We start from the raw sequence: 9,710 nt of genomic DNA, 5'->3' as shown, positions 1-9,710 counted from the left end.
TTGTGGGAGCAATGGATTTTTGTGCTAAAACCGCTGAACATGAAGCATTCCTTAATTTTCACAATCCTCTTTTTATGGACAACCTTGTACAGATGTGCATCTTTGTAGTCCATTGGGGGGAGTGGCTTCTACCCCTCCAGGTCTGTGCGTGGCCAATCCACCCCACTACATCTCCGGGGGTCACCTGACATGGGGAATCAGCGGGGTGATGGGAGACATGAGCTCAGGCCTGTGATCAGGGCTGAACAACAAACACAGTTATGGAGCTCAAGCCCCGGGTCAGGATGGGACAGCACAGAGTCTCTGGCTCAGGTCTGTACTCAGACTGGGCAGCAAATAGTCAGTTAGCCCAGACCTTTGATCAGGGGCGGCTCTAGACATTTCGCCGCCCCAAGCAGGGCGGCATGCCGCAGGCGGCACTCTGCAGGTCACTGGTCCCGCGGCTCCGGTGGACCTCCCACAGGCACGCCTGCGGGAAGTCCACCGGAGCCCTGCCTGCCGCCCTCCCGGCGACCGGCAGAGTGCCCCCTGCGGCATGCCGCCCCAAGCATGTGTTTGGCGTGCTGGAGCATGGAGCCGCCCCTGCCTTTGATTGGGGCGGGGCAGGGCAGTAGAGAATCTGAGGGCTCAGGCCTGCACTCAGGCTGAGCAGCAAACAGTCCAGCTGCCTAGCTGTAGCTGAGGGTCAGATTGCCACCCACAGATTGGGGTGACAGGGTGGGGGGGATGCAGGCCCACCCACTCCACTGCATCCCAGCCAACGGCCCTAGCAGTGGCAGATCGGTCTGCCACTGGGTCAGCGGGGATCCTGACCACAACACACTGACCCACTTACTGTCAGCGTTGCAGCCAGATAGGGGTCAGCTACCCCAGGCCACTTCCCAACTCCCCCTCAGGGTGTACCTGGCTCTGTAGAGGGTCATGCTGGTTGTCAGGGAAGAAGGCCTCTGTCAGCACTTGCAGCTCCTCCATGCTTGGGTCTGCAAATAGCCCTGGCGCTCCTGGCTAGTCTTCAGCTGCCTCAGGGTCTGCAGCAGCCTCCCAGCTCAGGAGCTCACAGGAGGCCTCTGGCTCCTCCAGCAGCTGCCTCCCAGCTGAGTTCTCCAGCCTGTCTTTTGTACTTCTGGTCCCGCCCACTAACTTCCAGTGGGAAGGTTGAGTGTGGCATGGCTCCGCCCACCAGGGTTCAATGAGGGGCTCCTCCCCCTCTGGGTCTGTGGGCGGCCAAGCCACCCCACTACAATCTTATAAATAGAAGAGGCGAGATTTAGAAGTTTTATTTTATTTCTCCACTGCAAGAATGTTTCTTCTGCTTTTGGTTTCCAGCAACTCGTTACCTTTTAAAATCCATCAGGAAAATGTACTACTCCAATCACAAAATATACTTGCCCGCTGCAAGATTATGTGTGCCGTAGCAAGATCCAGGCAAGCAGGGCCTGTGCAAGGTTCTAGACAGCATCTCTACAGTGAAGCAGATTGAGGCAGATCCTCATTTTTGTCAATTGTCATATCTCTATCAGCTGAATGCAATTTCCATGAGCTGAGAATCTGCCCCAGTCGCTTTAGGGATAATACTGCTTTCTTTATTCTAATAAAGTTATTTATTTAGTGCTAGAACAGGAGTTGGCAACCTCTGGCACGCGGCTCGCCAGGAAAAGCCCCTGGCGGGCCAGGCCAGTTTGTTTATCTGCCGCGTCGGCAGGTTCGTCTGATTGCGGCCCCCACTGGCCGTGGTTCGCCGCTCCAGGCCAATGGGGGCTGCAGGAAGAGGCGCGGGCCGAGGGTTGCTGACCCCTGTGCTAGAAGAACATAACTCTATCTACAATTTTTCACCCCAGTCATATGACCAGACCCCTTAATATAATCAAGAGATGATGAAGTAGCTGATTCTGTTTTGCTTGTTCATTTAAAAAAATGCCACCCTCCAGGCAAATGGGCATGTCAGATTATTTTTATTGTTAATACTAATATTTTCATAATGTGCTGCAACTGCACTTCACAAAACAACCTGCTAAATATAAATCAATGCCTCTTCCATGCAGAGCTTAAAATCCAGAAGAATGAATAGAGATACCTGTAACAAACAAGAAATCTTTCTGGTATGTATTTCTGGAATGAAGAAATTTTCTTAATGCTGCAAAAATGCATTAAGAAGAAACATCAAACTTCAGACTTCAATGCACATGTTAAGAATGGAAAAGTTGCTTTCTGTTAAAAGAAATATTGTTTAACTAGTTCTTTATATTTTGTTTTAACCAATGCCAAGTGTTGTAAATAGAGATGAGCTTGAACCAAAAGCCCAGCTCTGAATACCCACTCCTGAATTTTGGGGAAGTTCAGATCTGCACCCGAACTTTGCAGCTCAGGCCCATCTTTACTTTTTAAAGGGTCTTTGTCAAAAAGTTTGACAAAAATATGATCAGCATTAGAATTCCTACATTCTGAGGATAGTTTCTGAATTTTAGGTATGTACTTCTTAAAAAAAATCAGTTTCAGTTAGTACATGCTGTGCTGCTGCGTAACCAGTAGAGGAAGCGGAAATCAAGTACACCTCTACCCCGATATAATGCTGTCCTCAGGAGCCAAAAAATCTTACTGTGTTATAGGTGAACCGCATTACATTGAACTTGCTTTGCTCCTCTGGAGTGCGCAGCCCCGCCCCCCTGGAGCACTGCTTTACTGCATTATATCCGAATTCGTGTTATATCGGGTCGCGTTATATCAGGGTAAAGGTGTAGTAAACAAATAGGCTAACCCTGAAAGTCCACTACATGCAGAACTCCTATTGACTTCAATGGGAACTGTGCATATGAGTACTCCTGGGGGAATTCTGCACCACTGCACATGCACAGAATTTATGTCCCCCACAGATTTCTTTGCTTCCCTGCAGAAAAATGACTTTCTGATGGGGAAGCAAAGGGAAGCCACAAGAGCTGTCACGTGACCATTCCCAGCAGTATGTTTCGGGTGCTCAGGGCAGCCAGCAGAGATGTAAATCACTGTGAGACAGGGTGCAGGACTGGGGAAGACCTGGCTGGTGGCTTCTACCCTGCGCCAGGCTCAGCTGCTAGTCCCGGATTGGCTGGCGAGGATGGGACTTCCTCTTCTCCTGCATGGCATCTGGGGCTGGGTCAGACCCATCCTCAGATTTCTCCCCCAGCTGCAGGAAACTTCCCCCTGTCCCCGCTTCCTGTGCCCATCATTCCTCAGCTGCAGGGGAGGGATCCCTGTAAAGGGAGATGCTCCCCCATCCACCCAACCCCTGTGCATCCAGATCCCCTCATACCCAGACCCTCCCGCTGAGCCTCACCCCAGTCCCCGCACTCAGGACACCCCCCGATGAGCCCCACTCCCCCTGCACCTAGACCACCCCGTCAAGCCACCCACACCCAGATCCCCACCTCACTGAGCCCCAACCAACTGCACCTGGATCCTCACCCCACTGGGCCCTGACTCCCCCAGCATCTGGACCACCCACTAAGCCCCCCACACCCAGACCCCCATACTCAGCTCTATCCCCCTACACTCAGTCCCCCCCCATCCGCTGAGCCCAACCACCTTCACCTGGACCCCCATGCAGAATCCCATCAGTGTTGCACCCAGACCCCCCGCAACAAGTCCCTGTGCACTCAGATCCCCCCCCCACACACACACTTGGATCCCCCACTTAACCACCCACACCCAGATTGCCCCACACAGAACCCTCTCAACCCACACCTGGATTCCCCCACACTGGAGTAACATGAGGGACTTTCTGGATGTCTCTTTTGTACTTAATAGTCAATTTCAGCTCCCCCTGCATGTTCTGCAGCAGAACTCTTATTGGCTTATGTGTTTTCACTCTGTACTGCAAGCTACCCAAAGAGTCTTTTCGGGTGGCGATGGTAGCACACAAATAAGGATTCATAGAGTCTAAGACCAGAAGGGATCACTGTGATCGTGTACATAAACCTAAACTGATATGTCAATTTCATGCTCAGAAACATGGAAAGAGAAATCAATATTTCTCCAACAGAAAACGCCAACATTGGGAAGGAAAAAAAAACATTACTTTTTAAATCTCTTTCCAAATGATGGAAATGTAAAAGAAAACTGCCTTTTAACAAGTTCTGGACTTGTTTATCCTTTAACGTGAAAGGGGCTAAATCAAGCTGTTACTCCGCAGGGTCCAGAATCTCTCCATAATGCTCACAACATTGGGACGAGGGCTGAGCCAAGCCCCAGCAGTGAAGACTCCCTTTGATTTCAGTGTGCTTTGGATCAGGCCCCATGTGTTCAAGTAGGCATGGGAGAAGATTAAGGGTGTTTGTGAAACCTACTGAGGACCTTGCTATGCAATCTGTGCTGGCTAGCAGGAGATATTTTGCAGAGGATGCCATGGGCAGCAGCATATCTGTTTCTCCTTGCTACAGTAGGCAGGGCTGGATTTAGCTCAGAATCTATTTATATTTAGTTCTAAAAACCATTCATTATTATCCTTTAACAAATGTGGAGAAACTGTGCTGCAACCAGTTATGTGACCGTTGGGCTTTTGATATTCAGTTGGGTTCCAACATGGAAAACATGATAGCCAAGGGTGGCAAACAGCAACAAAAATGTTCACCCTGAGTAACTCTGAGAACATCATCCAACCACTTCTTTCAGTATTTGTTTAAGTTTGTAGTATAATTGAGTGCAGGCCTTGTGTCAGAACAAGATCTGGGACTGCCAATATATTTTGAAAGCAGAACCAAGCCATACCATGAGTATAACACTGAAGTTTTAACAAGTGTGTGAATGTACTATGCTGCCTTGCACTGACCAGCACAGCATTTGTCTAGCAGACACCTGTGTAGGATTTGCCACCTTCTTCGTGCTTTGGATCTCTCCCCATCAGGTTCCAAAACCTCCCATACAAACCAGAGTCTTTCAGTGGTGGTCACTTATTCTGGTGTTCTCCATAAAAACCTTACCTGGCTTTCACTGTTTCTGCTGAATCACTGTCCCTAAACAAACTCTTATTCTTTACTTTTATATTATACTAATAAACAATGCACTATAAATAACTACAAAATACAACAAATAGTTTATGGGAAACTATTTTCATGCAGCTAAAATTACCGTACTCTTTTTTTTAAAATAAGGAATTTGAAGCACTGATTAAGGAGTTTGCCTTGTTGCTGGAATTCGCTACAGAGGATAAAGCACTGTTGATAAATCTGGATGGTGTAGATGAGTTGTCAGGGGAGTATGGAGCTGACTTTTCCTGGATACCCACTGAGCTACCTGAAAATGTTATTGTTTCTACATCTACAGAATCAAATTGCTCATCCTTGAAAACACTGAAAGTAAAGTAATGCATCTAATAATGAATTTAATGGTGTTAATATTTAGCATGTGATACGACTTGTTTTTACATTTTTGTTTTAAGTATTTTTTTTTATTAAGTGAATAATGGGATGTGGTTATAATTGTTTGAAAAACTTTTCTAATCAAAACAAACAATCAAAAAAGAAAACGAGATAATATAGAACCATCTCTATTCTGATCCCCACACCACGGAAGAAATCATTCCAATTATTTGAACAACATTGTGCTTGAAAATTAGGGCTAGATCCTGTAGTCCTTGCTCATGTGAGTAGTCCTTGCTCATGTGAGTAATCTTTACTCACAAGCCTAGTTCCATTGGCTTCAGTGGAATTAGGCTTGTAAACATAAGCTTCCCCCGGGGAAGGCTAGCATACTGTCCCACTTCTGCCCACAGCCCTGCCCACACTCCACCCCGCCCCAGGGCCCACCTCTGCTCCCACTTGGCCCCCTCCCTGCTCAGACCCCTGCCACCACTCGCTGTGTTCCTCCTCTCCCCCTCCCCCATGAGGCCCCCACTGCCCACAGAGACGTGCTGAGCTGTGAGTGGCGGGCGGGAGGGAATGGCCTCGCAGGGGGGTTGGGTGGTGGAGAGGAGGGACACGGAGAGCGGTGGGGACCTCCAGAGGGTGGGGGTGCAGTGGAGGAGATGAGGGACTCACATGGCAGCAGTGGGGGCCTCGGGGAAGAGGCAGAGCAGGGAGGAGAAGAGGCAGAACACAAGTGGCACCACCATAGCCCAGGTGTCCAGCGGGGTGGGGGGTTGGCAGTGGCTGCCTCCTATGTTCGTAAACAAATTTTTGCTGGATAATGTCTTTAATCTGTAAAGATCCAATCCTGCAATGACCTGAGAGTCCTCAATTCCTAGTGATTTAGGCCCCAGTACTGGAATCAGATCCATATAATCAGACCCCCTGCATTGTTCAGAGCTCCACTGGAGTTAGTGGAGATGTATGGGGCCCACAGGCCTGCCAGAAAAGACCTACTGCAGGACTGGAACAGGCATTAGTGTTGTCACAACTATAGCAGGAAAAACCCAGAATTGTGGGGGCCTCAATTATCAACTGGTAGGTGAAAGAGACAATGATTTTAAACAGCTTTTTTTAAAATATATTTGATTTGTAATTTTTAACTCCACACACACACACAATATTCTGTTAGTTATCTAGATTGTTAAACAGGCAATACCAATTTATGACCATTACAAACAATTTTAATGGGCATTTTTGTGGAATTTTAGGTTTTGGATAGGCTAGAAATAGATGTGATATAAAAATATTAAAATGCAATGCAGATTTTTTTATTATGTCCTATAAACATGTTCAATGTGTATCAGTGAACAAATCAGAACAATAACTAGAATAAATGTAGTGTATGTCTATTGTATGCCATGTCAGAGCTGCAATGCGGATGTTGCAAATCAAGTTCATCTTTGGTATTTTGGTTAGACACAGAGTATACAACCCAAATACATGGTTTTGCTTCTTATTGAAGGTGAACTGCAAAGCAAAAATGAAAGTGGAGTTAAGCCCAGATTGCCTGCCAACCCAAATTAGATTGTGGTTGACATTCAGCATAGAAGTTTCAATTTAACTACTGTTTAAAAGAAAAAGAAAAGCCCTCTGTGAAAATATCTTGTTTTTCTCAGTTTACAGAAGATATCCAGAATGTCACATCACAAATACCAGTAGTCTTACTAATTATAAATACAGAAGTCTTAGTAATTAATTGAAACTACAATATGTGTAATGTCATAGAATTATGCCTTATTGAATATTGTCAGTGAAGCTAGAAATACCAAAAGGATTAATGCAGGGTTAGTTGAAATTTGTTTTGGTGCTGAATTCTCTTTCATAGCCAATTTGGTGGGGACATGTAGTACATCAATTTGAGCTAAATTATGGTGCGAGGCACAGCATTGTGTAAACGGGAAGGAATTTTCCTCCAGGGCAGATTGGCAGAAGCCCTGAGATTTTTTCCTTCCTCTGGAGCATGGGGCACGGGTCACTTGCTGGAAGATTCTCTGCACCTTGAAGTCTTTAAACTATGATTTGAGGACTTCAGTGGCTCAGACACAGGTTTGATACAGGAGTGGGTGGGTGAGATTCTGTGGCCTGCATTGTGCAGGAGGTCAGACTAGATGATCATAATGGTCCCTTCTGACCTTAAAATCTATGAATCTATGGATGACAGTTAGGAAAGAGTGAAACCACCTAATTAGGGTCAGTTTTTGGAGAGGACATCACCACTGAAATCTCTCTCTCACAACCTGTTTTAATTAATTAAGAATTATTTCATTTCTGCAGAAAATTACAGTGGAACAAAATGTTCTACAAAATACCTCATCTTACACCTACAGATCACTTACTGGTTGGAAAGGGACCATTGAAGACTCTCAAGTTACCAACAGCAACTTTTAAGGGAGGCTTGTGCAGCCTGCCCATTGCCACTCTATATGTTTTGTGCCTATAAAGAGTCATATTTGTGGGCATCCTTCAGCCCAGAGACAGAGGTGTATCTCCTGCCCAATCTTTCTAAAATGTACTCACAGTTACTGGACAGAATGGAAAAAAAAAACATGGGGAGCAAGTTGTGAAAAGAATGGCAGCTTACATCACCCTGTCAAGAAACGGTATAGCACTGGAAGAACTACTAGATCTTGTGTCTCTGGATGATGCAGTAATTCAGGAAATAACAAAATACCAAAAGGTGTCCATTTCCAGGGTGTTCCCCCTAGTGTTATGGACGAAACTTTAGGATGATCTTGGAGAACATCTGGTAGAACAAAGAACTGATAACACATGTTTTCAACTGGGCTCATTCATTTCTGAAGCATATATGTATGGAGAGAGATCTGAAAGTGTATGATTCAGAGCTGTCTTTTCATGCTGCCTTTGCTGATTACTACCTAAGGCACAGGCTTCCTCATGGTCTTGGGAAGTATGGTGAAATGATCACTTCCCAGCCTCTGGCCTGGGTTTTGAAGAAAGAATTCAAAGTCAATTATGTTTTCAATCTTCGTAAACTTTTTGGAACTTCATATCACCTGATCAGATCTAACAATATCCCCTTGCTAATAACAGAATGTCTCTTTAATTATGAATTTCTCTTGCATAAAGTATAGGCTTCATCCGTTATCAATATAGAAGAGGATTTAAAAGCAGCTACCAGTGCTGGGAGGTGAGTTCATAGTAATACCTAATAAAAGCAATAATAATGGATCTGGAAAGCTACTGAATCCTGAGCCTCTTTTCTCCTCCATCCCCATCCAGGATTCCAGCATCACATATAGTACATCTGAACAACAATATGACATGTTAGCAAGGACCAGTCTATTTCACTTTAACAAATTCATTTTTAATCACTATAACTAGACCTTCACAATTGGAAATTCTGGTAACACACTAAGTATTCCAGTAGCTCTGGATTTGTTTTTCAACCTGCTTTTCCAGTTAGCAGTTTTTTAAAATATGTATAGGTAATAATTAATATTTATTTAGCACCTGTCATCTCAAAGCATTTCAGAAACTATCTTTAGGGAGACAACCAGTGGGTGCAGAGCAACACTGCACATCATTGGGGAGGAAATATTTTGGCCAATGACACTTACCTCTTACTTAACACATGGGATCTCCATAGCAGGCAGTTTGTAAGATATCTCATTGTTCAGATCCATTCATATATGTATACTCTGGTTATTTATAAAATGAGGGGATATTTGAGTATGTAATGCTACAAGTGGGATGAATAAAAATTGTACCATATTGTATTCCGGCCCTGACATTTGTCATGAAAAATTACTTATCCGAGGCTCAAAAATCTACTTGCCCACATTTGCCATGGTGATTGATGGTAATGAAAAAAATATCATCATCTTACTCACCCATAAAAAAAAGTATTTATCATGGATGAGTAGAGTTAGCAAGGCTGCTGCCTGCATAATGTGCATCCGAAATCTATTGTACAGAAAAGCTAAAGCCAATAAAGAAAGCTATCATGGTACTATGAGACTAGATTGATAGGGATTTTCCTCACCCCCACCCCCACCGATCACACTGGAATTCAGAACTAGAAAGCTAAAAGGAACAAAAAAAAATGTTTCAGATAAAGCCATTTCTTCTGACACCTAGTTTCAAAATGCCCCAAAATGGAATGTCTCTCCAAATCTACCTGGTCTGAAGGAATTGTGCCAATGCACAGCCTAAAATAAAGGAGTTAGACTGGAATTGTTACTATGTTAAACACATTGTTACAGTGAAAACTGAAAGTGATCTGCTGGATTATGTTTTTATTAGGCTTTCTAACCCCTTGAACCTCCAGAGCAGCAGGCAAATGGCTGGAAGGACATTGTGTTACACTCTTTA

This window comes from Mauremys mutica, chromosome 5 (genome assembly GCF_020497125.1).
Source record: "Mauremys mutica isolate MM-2020 ecotype Southern chromosome 5, ASM2049712v1, whole genome shotgun sequence".
NCBI classification, from domain to species: Eukaryota; Metazoa; Chordata; order Testudines; family Geoemydidae; genus Mauremys; species Mauremys mutica.
This window is presented reverse-complemented; position numbering follows the sequence as displayed.